Raw genomic sequence first — 22,341 nt, forward strand, 5'->3', positions numbered from 1 at the left:
CTGGGTTTGGTGTGTGTATACGGGATGGATCCCCAGGTGTAGCAGTCTCTGGACAGCCTTTCCTTCAATCTCTGCTCCAAACTTTGTCTCTGTGTCTCCTCCTGTGGGTATTTTGTTTCCCCTTCTAAGAAGGACTGAAGCATGCTCATGGATTGGCAGGATCAACATTGTAAAAATGGCTATCTTGCCAAAAGCAATCTACAGATTCAATGCAATCCCCATCAAAATTCCAACTCAATTCTTCAACAAATTAGAAGGAGAAATTTGCAAATTCATCTGGAATAACAAAAAACCTAGGATAGCAAAAACTCTTCTCAAGGATAAAAGAACCTCTGGTGGAATCACCATGCCTGACCTAAAGCTTTACTACAGAGCAATTGTGATAAAAACTGCATGGTACTGGTATAGAGACAGACAAGTAGACCAATGGAATAGAATTGAAGACCCAGAAATGAACCCACACACCTATGGTCACTTGATCTTCGACAAGGGAGCTAAAACCATCCAGTGGAAGAAAGACAGCATTTTCAACAATTGGTGCTGGCACAACTGGTTGTTATCATGTAGAAGAATGCGAATCGATCCATACTTATCTCCTTGTACTAAGGTCAAATCTAAGTGGATCAAGGAACTTCACATAAAACCAGAGACACTGAAACTTATAGAGGAGAAAGTGGGGAAAAGCCTTGAAGATATGGGCACAGGGGAAAAATTCCTGAACAGAACAGCAATGGCTTGTACTGTAAGATCGAGAATTGACAAATGGGACCTAATGAAACTCCAACGTTTCTGCAAGGCAAAAGACACCGTCAATAAGACAAAAAGGCCACCAACAGATTGGGAAAGGATCTTTACCTATCCTAAATCAGATAGGGGACTAATATCCAACATATATAAAGAACTCAAGAAGGTGGACTTCAGAAAATCAAATAACCCCATTAAAAAATGGGGCTCAGAACTGAACAAAGAATTCTCACCTGAGGAATAACGAATGGCAGAGAAGCACCTGAAAAAATGTTCAACATCCTTAATCATCAGGGAAATGCAAATCAAAACAACCCTGAGATTCCACCTCACACCAGTCAGAATGGCTAAGATCAAAAATTCAGGTGACAGCAGATGCTGGCGTGGATGTGGAGAAAGAGGAACACTCCTCCATTGTTGGTGGGATTGCAAGCTTGTACAACCACTCTGGAAATCAGTCTGGTGGTTCCTCAGAAAATTGGACATAGTACTACCGGAGGATCCAGCAATACCTCTCCTGGGCATATATCCAGAAGATGCCCCAACTGGTAAGAAGGACACATACTCCACTATGTTCATAGCAGCCTTATTTATAATAGCCAGAAGCTGGAAAGAACCCAGATGCCCCTCAACAGAGGAATGGATACAGAAAATATGGTACATCTACACAATGGAGTACTACTCAGCTATTAAAAAGAATGAATTTATGAAATTCCTAGCCAAATGGATGGACCTGGAGGGCATCATCCTGAGTGAGGTAACACATTCACAAAGGAACTCACACAATATGTACTCACTGATAAGTGGATATTAGCCCAGAAACTTAGTATACCCAAGAGATAAGATACAATTTGCGAAACACATGAAACTCAAGAAGAATGAAGACTGAAGTGTGGACACTATGCCCCTCCTTAGAATTGGGAACAAAACACCCATGGAAGGAGTTACAGAGACAAAGTTTGGAGCTGAGATGAAAGGATGGACCATGTAGAGACTGCCATATCCAGGGATCCACTCCATAATCAGCATCCAAACGCTGACACCATTGCATACACTAGCAAGATTTTATTGAAAGGACCCAGATGTAGCTGTCTCTTGTGAGACTATACCGGGGCCTAGCAAACACAGAAGTGGATGCTCACAGTCAGCTAAGGGATGGATCACAGGGCTCCCAATGGAGGAGCTAGAGAAAGTAGCCAAGGAGCTAAAGGGATCTGCAACCCTATAGGTGGAACAACATTATGAACTAACCAGTACCCTGGAGCTCTTGACTCTAGCTGCATATGTATCAAAAGATGGCCTAGTCGGCCATCACTGGAAAGAGAGGCCCATTGGACACGCAAACTGTATATGCCCCAGTACAGGGGAACGCCAGGGCCAAAAAGGGTGGGTGGGTGGGTAGGGGATTGGGGGTGGGTGGGTATGGGGGACTTTTGGTATAGCATTGGAAATGTAAATGAGCTAAATACCTAATAAAAAATGGAAAAAAAAAAAAAAGAAGGACTGAAGCATCCAGACTTTGGTCTTCTCTCTTCTTGAGCTTCATGTGGTCTGTGAATTGTATCTTGGATATTCTGGGATTTGGGGGCTAATATCCACTTATCAGTGAGTGCATACCATGTATGTTCTTTTGTGATTGGGTTACCTCACTCAGGATGATATTTTCTAGTTCCATCCGTTTGCCAAAGGACTTCATGAATTCATCATTTTAACAGCTGAGTAGTACTCCAGTGTGTAAATATATCACATTTTCTGTATCCATTCCTCTGTTGAAGGACATCTGGGTTCTTTTCAGTTTCTGACTATTATAGACAAGGCTGCTATGAACAACAAACCTAAAAGAACAACTTTCAACTTCATATGAAAAAACAAAATCTCAGGATAGCTAAAACAATCCCATTCATTAAAAGAATTTTGGAGGTACCAATATCCTTGACTTCAAGCTATACAACAAAGCACTAGGCATAAATACTGCATGGTATTGGTATAAAAATAGACATGTTTGATCAACGTAATCAAACAAAGTCCCAAAAATAAACCCACACATCTACAGACACTTGATTTTTGAGAAAGAAGTCAAAACCATACAGTGAAAATAGGAGATCATCTTCAATAAATGGTGCTGGTATAACTGGATGTAAAGTAATGCAAACAGATTTGTATTTATCATCCTGAAAAAAACTCAAGTCCAAGTAGATGAAAGTCCTCAATGTAAAACAAGTTACACTAAATTTAATGGAATAGAAAGTATGGAATAGCCTTGAATACATTGGTATAGGAAACAACTTCCTGAATACAACATCCATAACCCAGGCACTAAGATCAACAGTTAATAAATGGTACCTCAAGAAACTGAAAATATTCTGTACATCAATAGGACAAAACAACAGCCTACAGATTGGGAAAATATCTTTACTGAGCTTACATCTGACAGAGGGCCAATATCCATTACACACAAAAGACTCAAGAAATTATACACCAACAAACCAAATAACTCATTTTTAAAACATGGTTCAGAGGTAGGTAGACAAGTCCTAACAGTGGAAAGTCAACTAGCCAAAAAACATTTAAAGAAATGTTTGACATCCTTAGTCATCAGAATGGCTAAGATAAAACAAAACAAAACAAAACAAAAGATAACAAAACCTCAACACATGCTGACATGTGATGTTCATGTGCTGAACAGCACGTGCTGACAAGGATGCAGAGCAAGGAGAACTCTCTTCCATTCCTGCCAGTGGTGCAAACTTGAACCTCTCTGGAAATCAATTTGGCAGTTTCTCATAAAACTGGGAATAGTTCTACCTCAAGACTCAGCTATACCTGGGCAAACTCCTGGGCATATACCCGAAAGGATGCTCCACCATTTTATCAGGACATTTGCCAACTATGTTCAGAGCAGTTTTATTTAAATAGTCAGAATCTGGAAACAACTAGATGTCCCTCAACTAAAGAATGGATTATGAAAATATGGGACATCTATACAATGCAATACTACTCAGCTACTAAAATTAAGGACATCATGAATTTTGCAGACAAATGGATGGAACTAAAAAATATCATCCGGAATGAGTGTGGTGGTTTGGGTGTGCGTGGCCCAGAGAGTAAGTGGCACTATCAGGAGGGAGTGTCAGGTGGAGTGTCTTCTCCTGTTTGCCTTTGGAGCAAGATGTAGAACTCTCAACTCCTCTAGCTCCATGCCTACCTAGATGTTGTCATGCTTCCTGCCTTGATAATAATGGGTGGAACCTCTGAACCTGTAAGCCAGTCCCCAGTTAAATGTTGTTCTTTATAAGAGTTGCCTTGGTCACAGTGTCTCTTCAAAGCAATGGTAACCCTAAACAAGACACTGAGAAAATCCCAGAGGGATTTGCATGGTATGTACTCATTTATAAGTGAATATTAGTGGTAAAATACAGACTAACCACACTAAAATCCACAGACCCAAAGAAACCAAATAACAAGGAGGGCCCAAAGGAGGATGCTTGAATATATTTCTCAGAAGAGGAAATAAAATAGAAATTGGGAGTGGGTAAAGAGAAGAGAGAACTGGGTGGGAGAGGGGATGGGAAGGGGAATGGGGTGGGGAGATCAGGTGTAGGGGAAGCAGGGAAGAGAGAAGGGAAATTGGCAGTAGGTGGGGGACACATCTATACAATGTACTAGAGACTTGAGATGAGGGAGGCTCCATGGAGTCTATGGGTGTGAATCTGTCTGAGGCTGCTAGTAGTAGAGGATATGGAAGCTGAAGTAGTCACCTCCTATAGCCAGTCAGAACTCCTAGTAGAGGACTAAGGATAGCAACCCACCCACAAACCTTCAACCCAAAATGTGCCCTGCCTACAAGTTGTGCAGAGATAAAGGTGGAGCAGAGATGGAGAGAATGGCCAACCAATGACTGACCCAAATTGAGTCCCATCCCATGGTTAAGAACCCATCTCTAACACTATTTATTAACAATGCTATTATGCCTGCAGACAGGATCCTAGCATACTTTTCCTCTGAGAGGCTCCACACAGCAGCCAATGGAAATAGATGCAGAGACCCACAGCCAAATAGTAGATGGTGTTCAGGGAGTTTTTGGAAGAATTGGGGAAAGATGATAGGAATTTCATAGGAAGACCAACAGAATCAACTACACTAGACTCATGGGGGTTCACAGAGACTAAACCACCAATCAAAGTGCTAGCACAAGCTGTACCTAGGCCTCCTGCATATATGTGAAACTTGGTCTGCATGTGGGTCCCCCAACAACTAGAGTGGCGTGTGTACCTAAATCTGTTCTCTGTCCGTGGATCCTGTTCTGCTAGCTGGGATGCCTTGTCTGGCCTCAGTGGGAAAAGATGTACCTAGTATTGAAGAGATGTGATGTGCCAAGATGGAGTGATACTCAGTGGGGATATCCCCCTTCTCAGAGGAGTGGGGGAATTGGAGGAAGAGCTGTGGGAGGGCAACTGGGAGGAAAGAGTGGGTGGATATTTGGGATGTAAAGTGAATAAATAAATGAAAAAATATTTTTTAAAGTTATGTATTTAGTGGACATCCTGATTGGCAGCTTCCCCCTTCCTCATCTCCTCTCAGGTCCTCCCTCTTACTTCCACCACATTCACTCCTTCTATCTTTCTCCTCAGAAAAGAGGAGGCCTCCCGTGAATATCAACCAGCTTTGGCATATCAAATTGCAGTAAGACCAGACCAGGTGCTTCTTCATCTATTGAGGCTAGATAAGGCAACCCAGTTAAAGAAACGGAATCCAAAGGCAGGCAAAAAGTTAGAGACAATCCCTGCTTTCTCTCTTAGGAATCCCACACTTGCAGGCAGGAATTAGGAATTAGGCAGACCCAGCTGCACAACTGTTATACGTACGCATAGGGCCTATTATCCCATGCCTGCTCTCTGGTTGGCATGTCAGTTTCTACAAGCCCATATGATCCCAGATTAATTGACTCTGTGGGTTTTCTTGTGGTGTCCTTAACCCTTCTGGCTTCTTCAATCTGTCCTACACCTCTTCGACAGAATTCCTCAAACTTCACCTAATGTTTGGCTGTGGGAGTCTTCATCTGTTTCCAACAGTTTCTTTGTAAATCCTCTCTGATGACAGTTATGCTAGGCTCCTGTCTGCAAGCATAGCAGAGTATCATTAATAGTGTCAGAGTGAGCTCCCTTTCATGGCATGGGTCTCAAGCTGAACCACTCATTGTTTGGCCATTTCCTCAATTTCTGCTCTTTTACTCCACCATATCATGTATGCAGGACAAGTTATGTCTAAGATTTTATGACTGGGTTGGTGTCTCATTCCTCCTTAGAATAGGGAATAAAATATCTATGGAAGGAGTTGCAGAGACAAAGTTTAGAGCTAAGACGAAAGGATGGACCATCCAAAGACTGCCCCACCGGGGGGTCCATCCCATAATCAGCCACCAAATGCAGACACTATTGCATACTCCAGCAAGATTTTGCTGAAAGGACCCTGATATAGCAGTGCCTGGCAAATACAAAAGTAGATGCTCACAGTCATCTATAGGATGGAACACAGGGCCCCCAATGTAGGAGCTAGAGGAAGTACCCAAGAGCTGAAGGGGTCTACAACCCTATAGGTGGAACAACAATATGAACTAACCAGTACCCCCAGAACTCAATCCCTCTATTAGAAGTCTTGCCTCATTATAGGTGATGACTGGTTCAAGCTCCATATTCCCCATTGCTAGGAGTCTTAGCTATGGTTCACACTCATAGATTCCTGAGATTTCCCATAGTACTGGGTTTCTAGCTCATTCAGGAGATGTTCCCGCCTCATTCCAGTTGTCTTCTACAACTCTCTCCACCCTCACTCCACCTCATCCCTCCTATTCCCATCCTCACCCTCTTCTCCAGCCAGTCCCCTTCTTCCACCCATTGCCAATGTCTAATCTATTTCCACTTCTCAGTGAGATTAGAGAGTCCTGGCTTGGACCCACCTTCTTACTTAGCTTCTTTGGGTCTGTGTTTTGTAGCATGGTTATCCTGCACATTATGACTAATATCGGTTTTTAAGTGAGTACATACTATGTTTGGCTTTCTTGGTCTGGGCTACCTCATTCAACATAATCTTTTCTAGTTCCATTCATTTGCCAGCAAATTTCATGATGTCATTGTTTTTAATTAGCAGGTGTAAATGTATCACATCTTCTTTATCAATTCTTTGGTTGAGAGATATCTAGGTTGTTTCCAGTTTCTGGTTGTTATAAATAAAGCTGCTTTGAACAGAGTATTACAAGTGTCCTTCCAGTATGGTAGGACATCTTTCAGATATATGCCCAAGGCTAATATAGCTGTCTCTTGAGTTAGATCTATTCTCAGTTTTCTGAGAAATGACAAAATATTTCCAAAGTGGTTGTATAAGGTTATACTTCCTCATGCAATGGAGGAGTTTTTCTGACTCCACATTCCTAGTCAGCATGACCTGTCACTTGAATTGGTCTAATCCATTCTGACAGTTGTAAGATAGAATCTGGGTTATTTTGATTCATATTTCCATGATGACTAAGAACACTGAACATTTCTTTAAACATTTCTCAGCCATCAGAGATTCCTTTGTCAAGAATTCTCTGTTTAGATCTGTACTCCATTTTTGATTGGGTTATATGGTTTGTTGATGTCTAGTTTCTTGAGTTCTTTATATCTTCTGGATATTAGCTCTTTGTTGGATATGGTTTAATGAAGATATTTTCTTATTCTATAAGACTCAATTTATAGGCCTACAACCCCACAGAGCTCTTAACACTCAATGGCTTTTCTAGCCTAAAGTTTCAAAGTCCTTCACCAATCATCCCCAAAACATGATCAGATCTGTCACAGCAATATCCTACTTGTCTTTGTTGGGTTTCCATTGTGGTGAAATACCATGACCAAAAAGCAAATTGTGGAGAAAATAGTTTATTAAGCTTACACTTCCTCTTTGCTGTTCATCATTGAATGAAGTCAGGACAGTAACTCAAACAGGGCAGAAGCCTGGAGGCTGGAGAAGGAGCTGAAAGTTCTGCATCTTGATCTGAAGGCAGCCAGAAGACTGTCTCTTTTGTACTGGGTAGGCTTGAGCACTTGGAGCCCTGAAAGCCCACCTACACAATGATACACTTCCTCAACAAGGCCACACCTCCACACCACTTCCCATATGCCAAGCATATTCAAACCACCAAACTAACCCTTTCCCCTTTCTACAGTGAGGTGGAAATGCAAGGACCAGACCAGCTCCTGAGAACAAATTACTTATGCTGTGGCATAGTTGTTCAAATCTCAGCCATATAATGTGGGATGCCATAATTAGATATTCATATTAGCCTCTCCAAGGCTCAGGAAAATCATGAAATGGTAGGAAAAAGAGAATGCAAGAGCTGGAAAATGGTGTGAAATGTTTATAGATATTTGATCCAAATTGAAACACTTTATCTTGGAGGGAAAAGGGAAGACTCCAAGACTCTAAAAGTGAATTAAACAAGGCTCAGGATGCTTCCAACACTTACAGGATTTGCAAGGTCCCTTCTCAAAGTTATTGCAACAGCAAACAGTTGCTAAGGGATCTATGAGGAACATAGTCAGAGCATAATGCAAAATACATTTGGTCCAACTTCAGATAATTTGTACTATAATTTAAAACACTGTGAAAACAAAAGCTCTACCTGAAAGGACCATCTCCTAAGGTATGTTGGATAGTCATAGTTCTCAAGGACAAAATAGTGAAGAAATATAAAATCAAAAACTTAATCTATAAAGGGTTCTATATCTTTCTACCCATCTATCAATGAGAAGTGTGTGCTAAATAATCTCAGAGGATTAGAACAATACAAAGAACCATCTTTATATCTAGGGTGTCACTTCTGAATTTATATCTAAACTCCACATTATGCTTGAAAAAAATAAGTACAGAATTTTTGAATATTTAGAAAGTTTCTCTAAGTCATCAGTAAATAAATTCTTAAGAATTTGGGAGTGGTCACTGTTATGAAACACTACTCTCTCCTAAACATTCCATGAGCTGGACTGAATATTTCGTTTATTTTTTTTTCTAGCTACTGTACAGAGTACCTTGTGGATATGAAGACTTCCAAGATTTCTGACATATACCTGTCTTTTTGTCATTTTCAAAAGCTCTGATAGAAAAGGCAATCCTAACTCTTAGCTTTGCCTCTCTTGAGTAACTGCAGAGTAGTGCAGGTTTGGGAATGCATTCAAAGGGCAGGTGCTGACTCTTAGCTGTGATCTAATGCTGCAGACATTAAATCTGCAGAAGAAATCCGAGGTTCCAGTTACAGGAGAGCAAGGAGTTGGCAGGGGTGACAAACAGACATGGACACAGAGAGAGTGTGTATCTGAATGTATTTTTTCCAAACAAACACCAGACTTTTAATACAGAAGAAAAACAAGAAAGCTAAGGGAATACATCTGCCAAGGTACATCAACACAAAACAAAGAAAATGCATACATAAAAAGATAGCGGGAGCCAGGCTGTGTTTACAACTGAGAATAGGAACAGCCCTCAGTTAAGATCAGCTAAACACAGGAGCCAGATGAATGCTCTGATGCAGTGCTAGTCTATTGTTAAACCCACCACCAGGGGTCCTTTAGTAAATACCTGATTATGCTATTCCTCTGGGCATAGTAAAAAACCTGCAACAGGGGAATTCTGTTCTATGAACCCTTACATGAATAATACTACCACAACCCACCTATTTTCTAGGCCATTGTGTATTTCTGTATATGGGTGTGACTCGGCTATTGTTCTAAGTAATTACTATGTAGACTAGTCCTGAGCTTTCTAGCTCTTATTCGAGTAAATAGTAATGCCTGATTTTTTTCAGTCTCTACCAGAGGTAAATTTGAATGTTGCTGAATAGATAAAATTCTTACTGAATTCCTTTTTTATTTTTCCCTGTCGGCTCAAGGACTTTCTAGGACATTGGAACACTGGCGGAGGCTTAGCTATATGTCAAAATCAATCCTTAAAGACACTCATCACTGGAAAGAGAGGCCCATTGGACACGCAAACTTTATATGCCCCAGTACAGGGGAATGCCAGGGCCAAAAATTGGGAATGGGTGGGTAGGGAAGTGGGGGGGGGGGGTATGGGGGACTTTTGGGATAGCATTCTAAATGTAATTGAGGAAAATACGTAATAATAAAAATATTTTTTAAAAAAAGACACTTATAATCCCAGCACTTGGGAGGCAGAGGCAGGCAGATTTCTGAGTTCAAGGCCAGCCTGGTCTACAAAGTGAGTTCCAGGACAGCCAGGGCTATACAGAGAAACTCTGTCTCGAAAAACAAAACAAAACAAAAACAAACAAACAAACAAGGCACTTATAATAAAGCAATACTGAAAGAGAGCACACGGATCCATACACCAGATTAACTCAGGGTCAGGTTTTGAGTATATGTGCTATTGGAATGCCAAGGTTCCGGGAGACTAAGTTTCCATGAAACTCTTTGCCTCAGGACTGCTTCTAGGTTTCTAGGCCTGTCATGTGAGTCACTACTGGGGTGGATGTAGCAGTCTAAAAACAAAGAATTGATAAAACCGTGATTAGAAATATGGACCCTATGGTCTGTGGAGGGGATACAGAGTATATCACATATTAATCATAAGACTCAATTAGTGCTTTGATCAACTAAACCTCAGATTCATTATATGAAAAATGAGAACAGTCGTACCAATCTTGCATAGTCTACTATGTGCATTCAATGGCTTGATCCACATAAAACACCTAATAGAGTCCCTGGTGGGGACTAAGTGCTTAAAATTGAGGTATTACCAAAATAGAAACTCAAAGACATACTGGCTAAATGCATGAGGAAAAGGAGATGAGTCAGAGACTATGCTAGAAGATGGCAAGCAGATGGAGTGAGTCAGAAGACTGCACAGAGCATCTGTACTATGGCATTGCCAACCCCAGGACAGGCCAGTTTAAAGCTAGTTTTGTCTGAAATGGCTATCAATATTGAATATCTAAACAAAAATTCTTTTTGGCCCCATTTTATTCTAGTCACCTAAAAGTTATTACTACAGCAACTGACACATTTCTGGGGAACTGAATAACCCATTTTTTTCACCTCCTCTGAGGCCAACTCTAAGACACATAATCTAGCACCCTCATTATTCTTGGGCATAAGTTGCAGGGATCACAGGACCTTCAACCATGTGAGCAAGTTTTATGCTCCTGGGAATGCTCATTTGAAATACAAATAACAACCTTTACCTCTGAGAAAAGGGAACATTCTTATCTAAAACTATTCATCCTCCCTGGGGGCCCATATTCTTGTAACTTTAAAAAAGTTGTCCACAGAGAGTTAGGGAGGTTTTTTTTGGTAACTCTACTGGTGAGCATGGGAGGAAGTGAAGCCTTAATCTTTGGGCCATTTCTCATTAAAACCAGATAAGTCTTAGCTACTCTATATTCCCCTGATATCTAACACTCTACATGTTTAATAATGTCCCTTAGGCTTTCAGGCCAATTTAAACAAAGAGATTATGAAACTTTTGCATGATGGTTCATAGAAATCATGTTTAATTATTTAGTCACCCTTACCACTGGCATCGTCCAAGATTATCCATTGTTAAGAGCTCTTAGCTTAATTCTTTTGTCACATCAGGCTGTTCCACATTGGAGGATGGAAATATTTGATAAAGACCAATGCCTCTATTCATGCTTCATTTACCAGCCTTCACCATCTGATTTATAAGCATGGGTTAAGAAGGCTTCAGGAGATACCTGATACAAATCTGTAAGGAGCTGAAAGGATTCATCCATGCAAGAGTCATTTATCAGTTCAGGATGTCAGTTTTGAGAGGCCTTCTCTATGATGTTTCTTATTTCTTCAATGAGTCTAAGGTTGCTGAAGCAATCTCCAATAAAAGTCCTGGTACAAATAAACACAAATGCAGAAATGAAGAGGACAGGGTTCCTTCACATTCTGTACTAAGCGGTAAAATCCCCTGGAACTCCTCTAGGAAACAATGAACTATTGGGCCCAGATATCTCATCTATAAAGTTTTGGCACTTGACTACCAATGTGGTTCCAATTGTCATTTTATAAAATCTTCAATGCCAAAGCATCATAACATGTTATTTTTTTCTTTCGTTTTTAATATTTTAAATAATTTTTACAGTTCAGTCACTATCCCCCTCCAGTTCTGCCCTCCAACAGTTCCCCATCCCATTCCTCCTCCCCATCTCCAAGAGGCGTCCCCACACCCCAATACCCTACCAGGCCTCCCCACTCCCTGGGATCACAAGTCTCTCAAGGGCTAGGTACATCTTCTCTCACTGAAGCCAGACCAGATAGTTCTCCACTGTATATGTGTCAGGGGCCTTGAACCATCCAGTGCATGCCACCTGGTTGATGGATCAGTGTCTAAGAGATTTCGGGGGTCCAGGTTTATTAAGATTTCTGGTCTTTCCATGGGGTCACCCTTCTCCTGAATTTCTGCTAGCCTTTCCCCAATTCAATCACATGGGTCTCTGACTTCAGACCATTGGTTAGGTGCAAGTATCTGCCTCTGTCTCAGTCAGTTGTTTGTTAGGCCTCTCAGAGAGCAGCCATGTCCTCCTGTCTGAAAGCACACAACAGCATCAGTAATAGTGTCAGTCCCTGAAGCCTCCTCTTGAGATGGGTCCCAATTCGGACCAGTCACTGGACCGTCCCTCCTCACACTCTACTTTCGTCCCTGCAGTTCTCCCAGACAAGAACAACCTCAGGTCAGAGTTCCTGACTATGGGGTAGTAACCCCATCCCTCCACCTAATGCCCTTCCTAATGCACAACCATGCAGTTCTTCTCCTGGAGGTGGACTCCACAAGTTCCCTCTCCCCACTGTTGGGCATCTCATCTAAGGTCCCTCCCTTTGAGTCTTGAGATTCTCTCCCCTCCTAGATTCTAGAGGGTTGCCCCACCTCCCACATTCCAAGGTTGTATATTTCCATTCATTCTGCTGGCCATTGAGCTTCACTCCTGCCCCTCCCCCCAAAATACATGATCGTGTTCCCTTTTTCCCCTGCCTCTTCCCCTCCTCCTCTCCCACCCAGTTCTTTCCCTCCCTCTGTAAGGTTCTCTTTCTCTCAGACACCATATTTTTGTTGTTGTTGAAAATTTAATACATGATCTCTTAATGCATTAAGCATAGGTATTGCTCAAATTCACTCCTCATACATCCCTCAGATATTTCCTTCCCTAAAAATTTTCCCAACCAACTTCACATGCTCTTTTTTTTTTTTTTTTAACTCACTGAGTCTACCTAGTGTCTATATTCACCAGTATAGGACCATTTACTGGAGCATGGGTAGACTCTCAGTTGCTGCATCCCTGAAAAAAGCTAACTTTCTCACCAACCATTAATTACAAATAGCTCTTCAACTGAGTGTGGGACTTTGTAACCTTTTCCAGATTTATGTTGAAGTTTTGTTCTGATACTATATTCTTGATCTAAAATTCCACCCCAACCTTATGTTTCTATAGTTTATGATTTTCCATTTAAAATGATGACCAATAAAACTTTCTGTCCTTCAAGGCTTTTTTTTTAAATACATCTTATTGCATTGTACCTATGATCTGATAGTTATTTTCAGCAATTTTCTGATTGATGTCCCCTCATTCCAAAAACTTAATGTTTCCCTCTAATTTTTAATTTCATTATTTTCTAGATGAAAAGGTATGTTATTATTAACTCTGTCTCTTCAGAATTCTCAACTCTTTGTTCATATAGCCCAGCTATAATAGCAGATTAGTGTGCATTATCTCAACCTTCTAGCCCTTCTACTCTTCTTTGGGTAGCTGTAGAACATAACACAACCATGAAGTCTACACTGGTACTATTTCAAAAATAGGACAACCCAACATAGTGTCATTTGTCAGTGTTCTTATGCATCATGAGCCGGGTTTCTCTCATATTATTAGTGGGTGTTCAAATTCCTTATTTCTCTCCTTAGCCTCTAGACATTATTGCCATCTTCTATCTCTTGGAAGATTTGCTTTCTTCCACTTCACACAAAATATTTTGTGAAATAAAGTGACAATAATACTCCCTCCTTGGTTATAGATGTATTTGAAGGCTAATATCATTAGTTAGGTAGCATTTCCAGCAGAAACAACAGCAAAAGAGTTACAATTTAGTAGTTTACCAAAAGTTCATACACTGGACAAGCTAGCCGGTTCAATATGTGTCTTAGTTAGGGTTTTACTGCTATGAACAGACACCATGACCAAGGCAAGTCTTATAAAAAAAACAACATTTAATTGGGGCTGGCTTACAGATTCAGAGGTTCAGTCCATTATCATCAAGGTGGGAGCATGGCAGTATCCAGGCAGGCATGGCGCAGGAGGAGCTGAGAGTTCTATGTCTTCATCCAAAGGCTGCTAGTGGAAGACTGACTTCCAGGCAACTAGGGTGAGGATCTTATACCCACACCCACAGTGACACACCCATTCCAACCAGGTCACACCTATTCCAACAAGGCTACACCTTCAGATGGTGCCACTCCCTGGTCCAAGGATATACAAACCATCACAATATGACTTTAAAGCTTTTTTATTTCTAACTTTATCTTAACTTTTTTTTCTTAATTGGGTTTATTATTTAATATTCCACTTTATTTTCTCTAGTTAGCAGCCTTTTCCTCTCTCATAACATTTAAGATACACTCCTCCTTTTGTATATGTGAAGGCAGTGATTCTATTGACTGCCAAGCACTCCATATCTTGGGAATTCAAATCGTCACCTGGTCCAGATATTTCTAAGTTGATAGGCATTTCAGTTGTCTGGAGTATTATGAATAAAGTTTCTATAAATATTTGTATTTTGGTGTGGACTTATACTTTCCTTTTTCATGAGCAAATTACTAACAAGGCTTCCGGGTTATATGGATAAATATATGCCTCAGATAGTAAAAAAAAAATAAAAATAAAAATAAAATTACAAATATTTTAGGAAAAAAATATGTCTGAAAGTTTTCAAGGAAATTCCTAGGAAATCTTTAACTCTAAAGATGTCAAGTATAAGATATCTTAGTTTCAGTGTCTTCATCTCCAATATGGTAGTAATATTTTCCTTCACTGACTTAGTAATATATTTAATAATATAACTAAATAAACTGTTATCTAGGTAGTACACACAAGAAATAGTTCATTTTCTTTGAAATGATTAACTTACCCACTTTTAAAAAAAAAATTACATACAAATAATATAACTTTGACTCTCTATCACCATCTGGTGGTGTAATAGAAAATTTTAGAAACATTCTTTTAAAAGCTATGTATAACCCATTTAAAGGTGGTATTTCACACACTGTACTACACAGTTACTAATTAATTGTTTGAACAAGTCCAGAATTCTATATTAAGTGTCTTCCAATATTGAGACATCCTGACTTTGTAAACTGTACCTCATGTTAACCTAGAGTCATAACCAGCCAGGGGACAATGGTTCTTCCTGGAACTGGAATAAGATAGCTTATGGCTATCCTGTAAGCTGTTGCCTGTAGATGGGATATGTTCTACTAGCTGGCTACTTTGTATGGCCTCAGTGGGAGAGGAAGTGCCTATTCTTGCAGAGACTTGAAATGCCAAGGGGGTAGGGAGTAGCCAAGGGGGTCCCCACCCTCTCAGAGAAGGGGAAGGGAGGATTGTGGGAGGGGGTAACTGAAGGGGGCAGTGAATGGGATGGAGAGTCAATAAGTTAAAACAAAAGAAAAAAATTAAAAGAAGAGATGGGACAGTATTGTGGTGGTGTCTATGGGTACACTGTATTGAAATTCTAACTGTACAGCCTAGGGGTCAAACTGGTTATGAGAGCCTCCTAAGCTGGCTCTGGTGCAGAGTCCTCATCTATTTAGAAATAACCAGAAGGAGGGTGGAGTAGTATGAATAAAAATGGCCACCATAGGCTTATATAAATATATATGAATGTGTAGTCATTAAGAAGTGGCACATTTGAAAGGATTAGGAGGTGTGCCCTTGTTGGAAGAAGTGGGTCATTGGCTTTTGGGGGTCTCAAAGAATTGTGCCAAGGGATAAGACACCAAACCACCCATAAAATCTTCAACCTAAAATGTGTCTTGCTTATAAGAAGTGCAGGGACAAAAACAGAGCAGAGACAGAGTGAATAGCCATCCAATAACCTGCCAACTTGAAATTCATCCCATGGGCATGAACCAACTCCTGGCAATATTAATGATTCTCGTTATGCTTGCAGAGAGGAGCCTAGTGTAACTGTCCTCTGAGAGACTCCACACAGCAGCTGACTGAAACAGATGCAGAGATGTACAGGCAAACATTAAATGGAGCTCAGGGAGTCATGTGGAAAACTTGGGGGAAGGATTGAGGAACCTGAAAGGAATAGGGACTCTAAAAGATCAACAGAGTCAACTAATCTGGACCCTTGGGGGCTCCCAGTGACTGAACCAGCAACCAAAGAGCATTCATGGATTAGACCCAAATGCTGCCATATGTAACTTGTTCTTCAGGCAACTGATTCTGTTTTCTGCCTGATCCCCTAACTGGGCTGGCTTGACTGGTCTCAGTGGGAGAAGATGTGCTGAGTCCTACAGTGACTTGAGGTGCCAGAATATTTTGGTACCTAGTGGTACCCTTTTGCTTTTCAGATGTAAATGGGAGAAGGAAGTAGGGGAGGGGCCAGTGAGGGGTAGCCTTGGAGGAGGGGTAGCCTTACTGTGAAAGGGATGTAAAGTGAATAAATAAATGGGGGAAAATTACATAGTAAAAACAAATACAAAAAAAGAAAAACAAAAAACAAAACAAAACAACAACAACAAAAGCCAGGCCTAGAGTCTCTTTCTTCTCTCTCTCCTCTATTTCTGCCTGCAAATCAGAATGTAGCTCTCTGCTACCTCTCTAGTATTGTACCTGCCTGTAGGCTGCCATACTTCTGCCATGATAATGGACTAAACCTCTGAAACTGTAAGCCAGCTGCCAGCCCCAATTAAATGTTTTCTTTCATAGTGTTGCTTTGATCGTGGTGTTTTAAATACAACAATATGAGGGCTTTAAGATAGTTTCATGTATATGAATAATGCAAGGTTGGCAAAAAGGTTATACTTAGTGATTGATATATTATGAGGAAAATTCAATTTTTTATTATTTGTTTAATGGTCATCTAGCTTCTTTTTCTATTAACCTCTTTATGTTTACCTTACACTATGAAGTTACAAACTCCATGTTCATTCTGAGGTTATAAAATATTCTATAATTTTTGTATATCTACTCATTTATTTTTTTTAAGATTTTGCCCAACCTAATATTTGATTATTTTGGAAATTCACAACATGTGTCCTGATCACACTCATATCCCAATTTTTCCAAGTCCATCACCCCTGACCTTGTGATCTCCAAGAAGAAGAGAAGGAGGAGGAGGAGGAAGAGGAGAAGGAGAAGGAAAAAGAAAAAGTCCATTTTGTGTTGCCCATGTCCCTAAGCATGGTCAAACTTTCAATGGCAAGCCCCTTGAAGAAACTTAATCATTCCCCACCCACACCCCTGTAGAAGCCATCAGTTATGGAGAGCTACACTTTAGCATCCATATCACAATTCTAAGAGTTCTCTCTTTAATGGTTTCCTGTCCAGGCTGTTATTTGGGGGGTGAAGTGGAGATTGTCACAGAAGCATTGTATGTCTCTCTTTCTCAACTGTGAGTCTGAAGTTATTGAAGGCCAAAGAAGCTTCTTTGCCCTTTACAGTCATCAGGACCATAGATCATGAACTTCCACATGGTCTCCAATATTAGCATTGCCAGGGTCCTTTGCATGGTCTCCAGTGGCAGCACAGACCACAGATATCAACACAACTATAGCACAGGCCATGGACAGTCCCCAGAAGCAACACAAGCCAAGGACATCAACATGGCCTCCAGGACAACATGGTCCATGAACACTAGTATGATCCCTGGGGGCAGCCTGACCTAAAGATGTCAATGACAAATACTTTACATTCTATTTTCTGTGCCACTTTGTTGTTCGTAATTTCACATCTACTTGCCGCATCCTAGGTCTCTTTAGATACCTTTTCACTAATTCTCTTTTCATTTGTGTTAGTCTATTAGCCCATCTACTAGATCGTAAACATTGATTTACCGTGTTTTCTTTTCTTAATTATTTTAATAGTATTTTTATTTATTCTTTGAAAATGTCATGTATGTATACAATGTATCTTGATTGTGTTTATCCCCACTCCCTTAAGCCTTCTTAGGAACCAGGAACACATTTTTCTCCAAACTTCACATTAAAATGTTTTATCTATTTTTTTTAATCCCACTGAATCAAATTATTGGTGACTATATCTGTAGTGTTAGTTAATTAACTGCTTCAGCTCCAGGCAGGTCATGCGCACACACTGCACCCACCCAGGAGCTCTCTGGATTCTTAAGTGAAACACACACACACACACACACACACACACACACACACACACACCAGTTAATTTTGGTATGCCTTGACCAGCTTAATGACTGGGTACTCCTAAACTTTCCCTATTAGCAAACACTCCCCTCTGGAACTTCTGAGTTAACATCCTTTAAAAATCTAGAATTCATCTCTGTTACCCAGGCCCAATCCTTTTCCTTCCTCTCACCCAGTTCCTAGACCACACAGATCTCAAAGTCTACCTCAGTCTACCTGCCCAGCCATTGGCTGTTGGCATCTTTATTTCCCAATAACAACTAATTGGGGGCAAGGCCCTGCAGCATCTTACAAACCAATGTGGGAAATCCTATGGAATTTGTGAATCCATTAACTCAAGTCCCTAACATATATCTGTATGGGTGTGGATCACCTACTGGAGTAAAAGGAACATACTAGTGGTCACAGGCAAAAATATTGACTCTCTTTCACCCAGGAGCCTTTGGAGCACCAACCCCACTCATGCTAGATTTTTTTCTTTTAAAATTTTATTTTTATTTATTTATTTTTAGATATTTTCTTTATTTACATTTCAGATGTTATCCCCTTTCTTGGATTACCCCACCCCCTCCCCATCTCCCTACCCACCGACCCACCCACTCTGCTTCCTGGCCCTGGCATTCCCCTACACTGGGTAGCTTGAGGTTGTGCGGGTGATGTGTGAGTAATCACAGCTGCTGTGGATGAGTTCCTGTGCACAACAGCCATGTCATATCCAGAAGAAAGTATTTCACAGTATTCCTCTGCATCCTCCAGCACCTACTTTTTTTCTGCTCCCTTTTTTATAATATTTGATGATCCTGTTATGGGGGCAGGTTGATATAAAATGTATTCTCTGTTTCCTAGTTCATTTTCCATACCAATTCTCTTCCTTACAGATTTTATACTTGTTTCTCTTCTGACTGCCCAGTCACTTGATTTATTCTTCTGAAAGTAGACTATGGGTAGGCTTTCTACCAATCCCTTCCATGGTAACTTGTCCCTACATGTGACTGTAGTTTTTTTTTTTTTTTAATCATGAGCTCATCTTCAAAAATAATGGTTTTCCATGGATGACCTTCTAGGACCTAGTAGGAATATGGAACAGTTTCTGATTCCTTTGCTATGAGTTTATAGATTCCAATAGCTCCAGAAGAAATATGTAATATATTTCTGGATTGCCACACTCAGATTTGCAGTGAACAGTTCTCAAAAGTTTGTATCTCTAGTGTCCCTCAAAGAGTCCAAAAGGTTTGCTCCCAGATGGTGCTAGTAGGCAGGGGAATTATTTAGGAAATGTGTCAAATGGAGGGTCACTGGGGAAATGCCATTAACATCCACGCTCCTTCCCATTTCTCTATTTTTGCTTCCCGACTGCCATGAGTTAAAGAGGTATCTTCTATCAGACAGTTTTCACTATGGCAATAATACACCATCTCAAGCCTAAAACACGACAACTCAAAAATCAGACTGAAATCATAAGGTAAAGAACTTTTCTTTATTAAAAGTTGATTATTTGTTCATAGCAGCCTTATTTATAATAGCCAGAAGAGGAATGGATACAGAAAATGTGGTACATTTACACAATGGAGTACTACTCAGCTATTAAAAACAATGAATTTATGAAACTCCTAGGCAAATGGATGGACCTGGAGGTAACCCAATCACAAAAGAACTCACACAATATGTACTCACTGATAAGTGGATATTAGCCCAGAAACTTAGGATACCAAAGATATAAGATACAATTTGCTAAACGCATGAAACTCAGGAAGAACGAAGACCAAAGTATGGACACTTTGCCCCTTCTTAGAATTGGGAACAAAACAACCATGGAAGGAGTTAAAGAGACAAAGTTTGGAGCTGTGACGAAAGGATGGACAATCTAGAGGCTGCCATATCCAGGGATCCATCCCATAATCAGCTTCCAAACGCTGATACCATTGCATAAACTAGCAAGATTTTGCTGAAAGAACCCAGATATAGCTGTCTCCTGTGAGACTATGCCAGGGCCTAGCAAACACAGAAGTGGTTGCTCACAGTCAGCTATTGGATGGATCACAGGCCCCCAATGGAGGAGCTAGATAAAATACCCAAGGAGCTAAAGGGATCTGCAATCCTATAGGTGGAACAAGAATATGAACTAACCAGTACCCCACCACCATGCCGAGCTCATGTCTCTAGCTGAATATGAATCAAAAGATGACCTAGTCGGCCATCAGTGGAAAGAGAGGCCCATTGGTCGTGCAAACTTTATATGCCCCAGTACAGGGGAAAGACAGGGCCAAGAACTGGGAGTGGGTGGGTGGGGAAGTGGGTTGGGGAGCGTGTGGGGGACTTTTGAGATAGCATTGGAAATGTAAATGAAATAAATACCAAAAAAAAATTTAAAACTAAGTACTCTGGAATGAGAAAGCTGCTAATTAAAAGTTTATAGAAAGAAAAAAAAAGTTGATTATTTGGTCCTAGTACCAGAAATCTTATAAACAAAGAGGCCATGTGTGCTAAATTAGCCTGTAAAGTTAGTTTCTCTCTGTTAACTTGTTTGTTTGTTTGTTTTTGTTTTTGTCCTTAGATGCCATGTAAATTTCTTTCTTTTTTTAATAGATATTTTCTTTATTTACCTTTCAAATTTCATCCCCTTTCTTAATTTCCCCTCCAAAAACCTCCCTATTCCATCTGCTCTCCCACTGCTCACTATCCCACCCACTCCTGCCTCCCTGACCTGACATTCTCCTACACTGGGGCATAGAGCCTTCACAAGACCAAAGGCCTCTCCTCGCATTGATGTCCCACAAGGCCATCCTCTGCTACATATGTGGCTGGAGCCCTGAGTCCCTCCATGTGTACTCTTTGGTTGGTGGTTTAGTCCCTGGGAGCTCTGGGGGTACTGGTTGGTTCATATTGTTGTTCCTCTTATGGGGCTGCAAACCCCTTCAGCTCCTTGGGTACTTTCTCTAGCTCCTCCATTGGGAACCCTGTGCTCAGTCCAAGGGATGTCTGTGAGCATCCACTTCTATATTTGTCAGGCACTGGTACAGCCTCCCAGGAGACAGCTATATCAGGCTCCTGTCAACAAGCACTTGTTGGCATCCACAATAATGTCTGGGTTTGGGAACTGCATATGGGATGGATACCCAGGTGGACAGGCACTGGATGGCCTTTCCTTCAGTTTCTGCTCCAAACTTTGTTTCTGTGTCTCCTCCTATGGGTATTTTGATCCCCTTTCTAAGAAAGACTGAAGTATTCACACTTTGATCTTCCTTCTTCTTGAGCTTCATGGGGTCTGTGAATTGTATCTTGGGTATTCAGAACCTCTGGGCTAATATCCACTTATCAGTGAGTGCATACCATGTGTGTTCTTTTGTGATTGGGTTATCTCACTCAGGATGATGTTTTCTTTTTTTCTTTTTCTTTTTTATTTTCAAACAAATCATGTTTTAATAGATTTTTTCCATTTTTTTATTAGGTATTTAGCTCATTTACATTTCCAATGCTATACCAAAAGTCCCCCATACCCACCCACCCCCCACTCCCCTACCCACCCACTCCCCCTTTTTGGCCCTGGCATTCCCCTGTACTGCGGCATCTAAAGTTTGCAAGTCCAATGGGACTCTCTTTGCAGTGATGGCCGACTAGGACATCTTTTGATACATATGCAGCTAGAGACAAGAGCTCCGGGGTACTGGTTGGTGCATATTGTTGTTACACCTATAGAGTTGCAGTTCCCTTTAGTTCCTTGGGTGCTTTCTCTAGCTCCTCCATTGGTGGCCCTGTGATCCATTCAATAGCTGACTGTGAGCATCCACTTCTGTGTTTGCTAGGCCCTGGCATAGTCTCACAAGAGAGAGCTATATCTGGGTCCTTTCAGCAAAATCTTGCTAGTGTATGCAATGGTGTCAGCATTTGGAAGCTGATTATGGGATGGATCCCTGCATATGGCAATCACTAGATAGTCCATCCTTTCATAACACTTCCAAATTTTGTCTCTGTAACTCCTTCCATGGGTGTTTTGTTTCCTATTATAAGAAGGGGCAAAGTGTCCACACTTTGGTCTTCGTTCTCTTGAGTTTAATGTGTTTAGCAAATTATATCTTATATCTTTGGTATCCTAAGTTTCTGGGCTAATATCCACTTATCAGTGAGTACATATTGTGAGAGTGCCTTTATGATTGGGTTACC

At 40.8% G+C, this 22,341-nt stretch overlaps 1 long non-coding RNA gene across 1 annotated transcript in view; it reads right to left on the reverse strand.

The window, feature by feature from the left end:
- Positions 1-14,141, reverse strand: part of Gm35507 — a 52,055-nt gene extending 37,914 nt beyond the window's left edge. Inside the window, exons 1-2 of the long non-coding RNA XR_375943.1 lie at positions 14,024-14,141; positions 11,489-11,636 (exon numbers count right to left, since the gene is read on the reverse strand). This is a non-coding gene — a long non-coding RNA (predicted gene, 35507). The remainder of the gene's footprint in view (positions 1-11,488; positions 11,637-14,023) is intronic.
- Positions 14,142-22,341: the final 8,200 nt, after the last annotated feature.

The sequence above is a fragment of the Mus musculus genome, chromosome 3 (assembly GCF_000001635.26).
Source record: "Mus musculus strain C57BL/6J chromosome 3, GRCm38.p6 C57BL/6J".
In the NCBI taxonomy this organism is placed as follows: domain Eukaryota; kingdom Metazoa; phylum Chordata; class Mammalia; order Rodentia; family Muridae; genus Mus; species Mus musculus.